Source organism: Phascolarctos cinereus, unplaced genomic scaffold (genome assembly GCF_003287225.1).
Source record: "Phascolarctos cinereus isolate Bilbo 61053 unplaced genomic scaffold, phaCin_HiC Scaffold_3;HRSCAF=262, whole genome shotgun sequence".
Taxonomy (NCBI): domain Eukaryota; kingdom Metazoa; phylum Chordata; class Mammalia; order Diprotodontia; family Phascolarctidae; genus Phascolarctos; species Phascolarctos cinereus.
The window spans coordinates 186,962,011-186,967,360 of NW_027555736.1; positions in this window are offsets into that span (position 1 = coordinate 186,962,011).

Genomic DNA, 5,350 nt, shown 5'->3' on the forward strand with positions numbered 1-5,350 from the left:
CACTTTGGCAGCCATACGGAGGATGGATTGGCATGGGGAGAGACTTGAGGAAGAGAAACCCATTAGGAATCTATTACAATAGTCGAGGTGATACTGTTGGTAGAACTGCAGATTGAACTAACCATCCTGAAAAGTAATTTGGAATTATGAGAAAAGAGTGACGAAAGTGTCCACATCCATTGATGCAGAAATGCCATTGTTAGGCATATGGCACAAGGAGGTCAATGGTAAAAAGAAGGGCACCACATATACCAAAATATTTATAGCAGTACTTTATGTAGCAGTAAAGAACTGGAAACAAAGTAGATGCCAATCAGATGGGGTATGGCTAAATAAGTTGTGATAAACAAATGTAAAAAATATTACTATACTACAAGAAATGATTAGTAGAATAAAGAGAAGCTTGGGAAGAATTATATGGACGGATTTGAAGTGAAGTAGCCATAATCAGTACAACAGTATACATAGTGATCACAACAATGTAAATGCAAAGAACAACAAAGTAATTAAAAATTAATGCTCTGAAAAAAGAATGACACCAAAGGAAAGATTTGAGAAGGCATCTCCCTCTCTTCTTTGAAAGAGTAAAGAATTGTGGGTATGGACGACTACAGATGAAGTTAGAATTTTTAAATGTGGTGGATAGTTTTGCTGAAGTATCTTTCAAAAAATATCTTTGTAATAAAGAATGGCTTTTTGGGAAGGGGAAGAGAACAAAGATATATTGGGAAATACAAGTGATTTTTAAAAAAAGAAAATGTAATGTATCAATGAAAATTTCGTTTTAATATTTTTGTACATTTTATTATTGGTTTTGTATTTTTTAACATAGCAAAATAACAAAAATGATAGTCCAGGAAAGAGGAGATAGGATCATTTTTCAATCATTCAACAAACAATTATTACTCATCTACTACATGCACTGTGGAAAGCAAAACATTTAGAAAACACAGTCTTTGCTCTCATGTGTCTTACTGAGGGATAGGTACGGGAGAGTGCTGGTAAATGTTTAACAACCAACTCTCCCTCCGCCCCAAAAAGTGTACACAGGACACACTTTGAACTTTAATCTGCATTGTTAACATTTTCTCCAACATTTTCTTAAGTCTAGACAATCAACAAAATAGTGCATCAAATCCTAATTTATAGCATTTTCTTATTTCAGAAATGTAAATGTTCACAATGAAAATTTAACAATCCTCTCACGAGTCAGTTCAAGCTGGCTGTAGTACATCCCTGGATGGGTACCAACATACACAGATAATTATAATAAACACTACATTATTTCATGATAAATGCCTTGGGAGATAAGTGGGGTACAAAGGAAAGTACTGGATTAGATGTTATAACACCTGAATTTGAATCCCGTGTCTTCCACTTACTATCTTCCTAATGTTGGACAAGTCACTTAACCCCTGTGGGTCTCTCTTTCCTCATCAGTATAAGGGGAATGGGGGCTGGGTGTGGATAGGACGAAATGACCTCTTAGATCCCTTCCATGAATAAATTAACAGTCCTCACAAAGGCGCAAAACAAAATATTACATGAAGACAGAAGGAGACATACGTTCTTAAAGAAATCTTTCTGCCCTCTTCTCACAGTGATCACAGCACTTTGAAAAATACCATGTGAAAAAAAAAAGAATTACATTTTCCAAATACAAGACTGCAATGACCTACCTGAGAATCCTGGGGGATGGTAGGAAGCGAAGGTGGGCAGACAGGTGGCCCCAGATCCTGTACATCCTCAGAGTTGCTCAACTCCCTTCCCATCCAACTGTCCTCTTCAGCCCCCTGGAGATTCGGGGGGGCAGACATATTGTTTCCAAGGTCTGGACTGCCTCCTGGAACCTGCTGGCTCATTTTCAGCCTGGTCTGCCTCCACACTGTTTAGATATGTCCCGCTAGAAATAAGACTAAACAAGACCTGGGAAATGTCCTGGGCACACAGGACCAAATCTCCAGCAACTACCCTCCCTTAGTAATAAAACAGTCAATTACCTTCACGGAAGAGCATTTGGGAAGAATAAAAAGACAGCTTCAAGGGAACTTTGCTAGAATAAGAAATCGACACCACTAAGATTCTTCCTGAAGATAAATCTGATTAATTATTAAGAGAGAAAGAAACCAAAGTCAGACTGAAGGAAAAGAATTAAGCGACAATTTGTATTTTAAATTCTTTCTGCTGCTTATTAACTGAGTGACCTTGAGCAAATCACAACCAATCTGGGCCTCAGTTTCCTCATCAATAAAAGAATCTGAGTCTTTTATCCTGGAGAAAAAGCTCTTTTAGCACCTTGAAGGAGGTTAGAGGAGGCTAGGCTGAGCCTCCCACCACCCCCACTTTAGGTATTCCTTGGTCACACAGTCCCATGGGTTAGAGCTCTACTTCCAGGCCCAGATAATTCAGGACAGCTGAAGGCCAGGAGCACTGACAGAAACCATTAGGTCATGTTTCCATCCTGATGCCCACAGAGCTCAGCAGTAGCCGTTCTTCAGTCAGAATCTATTTTTAAAAAAGTATGAAACCCTAGACTCAGGAAACATCATCATGGGATGTGTCGGGAAAGGGAGCCCACAATACATTAGGAATGTTTGGGCACATTGTAAGGAAACAAGATTTTTGGGCACGACCATTTCTTTTTAAAAACTAAAACTGCACGAATTTAAGCTGTATTTGCCTCACTGGACACTGACCTTCTTCCCCAAGGCTCCTATTTGGGGCTCCAAATAGATCTTGAGAATAGATAAGTGGATGAGAGGAAATGTGTCCTAGTAAACGGAGCCAGGCCTCAGACCAAGATTCAAATCCTGCCTCTGACACATACTGGCTGTATGACTTTGGATAAATCACCTCAGTTGGTCAACAGGTATTTATTAAGCACCTACTAGGTGCCAGGCCCTGTGCTGGGGAGAATATAAGTACAGCAAAACAATGCCTCCAGGCCTTCAGCTCTCTGCCCCAGGGATGGCTCCAGACTAAAAATAGCAGAGAAGTAATTGACCTGCAGCAGCGGCAAAGAAAGTTTTCTCGCAGAGATGTCCCTCTACCAATGAAATCACAGATTTGGTGAAAAAAAGGGTTGAGGAAGAGAGGAATAAAATAGCCCTTGTGTTCCGGGCTAAAAAGAAACCAGGCTGGTCTTGAGGGCAAGGGGCCCAAAAGAAAGTAATCGTCAACCCCAGTGGCATCCTACTGCCTCCAGGATCAAATATAAAATTCTTTGTTTGGCTTTGAAATCCTTTATAACCTCTCGGTCCTTTCCTACCTCTCCAGGCTTCTTACACTTTACTCTCCCCCCTCTCCATGTTATCAGAAATGCAGTGATCCTGGGCTCCTTGCAGCTCCTCATACCAACACACCATCTCCCAGCTCCAGGCATTTTCACTGGCTGTCCCCCACACTTGGAACATCCCCCTGCTCACCTCTACATCCTGGCTTCCTTCATATTCTCAGCTAAAGCCCACCTTCTACCAGATGCCTTTCCCAATCTCTTTTTTCAATCTGTTTTCCCTCTGAGATTACCTCAGACTTACCCAGGATATACCTTATTTCTACCTACTTGTTTGCATGTCTTCCCCATTAGACTGGAAGCTTATTGAGAGCAGGGACTACTTTTCGCCTTTCTCTGTATCCTTGGTGTTGAGCATAGTGCCGACACATAGTAGGGCTTAATGCTTGTTGACTATGCCTTTTTTTTTAAGCCCAGCTTCAGTTGGACTTGTGAAGCTAAATGTAGTCAGTATATAGGGGGCTGTAGGATTCAGACACTGTGGGCATATCCCAAGGATTAAGTCAGAAAATGTCACCTGAAAAGAAATTCAATTTATTTCATCAAAATGTATTAAGCAAAAAGAGCAAAGTGAACAGAACCAACAGAACATTGTATACAGTAACAGCAATATTGCTTTAAGAATGACTTTGAGTGGGCAGCTATGTGGTGCAGTGAGTAGAGCACCAGCCCTGGAGTCAGGAGGACCTGACCTCTAACACGCAACATTTGCTAGCTGTGTGACTCTGGGCAAGTCACTTAACTCTAATTGCCTAGGGGAAAAAAAAAGAATGACTTTGAGCAACTAAATCACTTTGACTATTATAAATCCGCAAATTAAAAATAAAGGTCATGGGCAGCTAGGTGGAGCAGTGGAAAGAGTACTGGCCCTGAAGTCAGGAGGACCTGAGTTCAAATCTGGCCTCAGACCAAACATTTGATACTTACTAGCTGTGTGACTGTGGGCAAGTCACTTAAACCCAACTGCCTAAAAATAGAGGTCATATGAAGAGAGGAGTTATCTGCATCCAGAGAAAGAACTGATAAATAGAAGCACGTATGGAATGATTTCACACACACACACACACACACACACACACACACATATATATATATATATATATATCGATATATGTACATATAGAGATAGATATTTGTGTCTAATGGTAGCCATCTCTAAAGCAGGAAGTGGGGAGAGGGAAGAAAAAAAGGAAAAAAATAAATTTACCTGATAACTTTATTATATATTTAAAAGGAATAGCAACTTGCACATAATAGATTTGCCTTTTTACATTATCTTTTTATTATACTACATTAGGGAAATGCTTGTTTTATTCCATAAATTAAAAATAAAATAATTTTAAAAGCAAGCTATATATATTAAAGATTCATTGTTTTCACATATTAAAAAAATAAGTGTATTAAGCAGAGTAGTACAGAGGGAAGAGCCACAGACTTGGAGTCAGACAACATGGGCTCGAATACTCACACTGTAGTTAATTATTGTATAACTATGGAGAAGTCACCTAACATCCTCATTTGTAAAGTAAGGTAGACTAGGCTGTATGGCTGTTAAGGACTCTTTCAACTTGAAATATGTGATCCTAAGCACCTACTATGTTCAAAACATTCTTTGTATAAGTATGCTTCAAGTTATGTTGTGAAAGGGATGAAACATTTTAGGATTTAGATATGAATTGGACAGAATCACAGAATTTAGAAATAGAAGATAGCTCAGAGGTCATCCAATCTAATACATACCTGAATAAGAACCTTCTCTTTGGCGTAGTGGACAAGTCATCAGCCAGCTTTTGTTTGAAGACCTCCAGTGAGAAGAAGCCGTGTCCTTCCAAAGCAATTCATTGCATTGAATTGTTCCAATTATTAGGAAGTTTTTGTGGACTATAAGCCTAAATCTGGCTCTTTTCAATGTAAACCCACTGTTCCTCTTTCTCACCCTAAGACATGCAGGACAAATTATATATGTGTGTGTATACATGTATATGTGTTTATGTATATATTTCCCCCAATTACATATTAAAGCAATTTTAAACATTTTTTAAATTTTGGGGTTCCAAA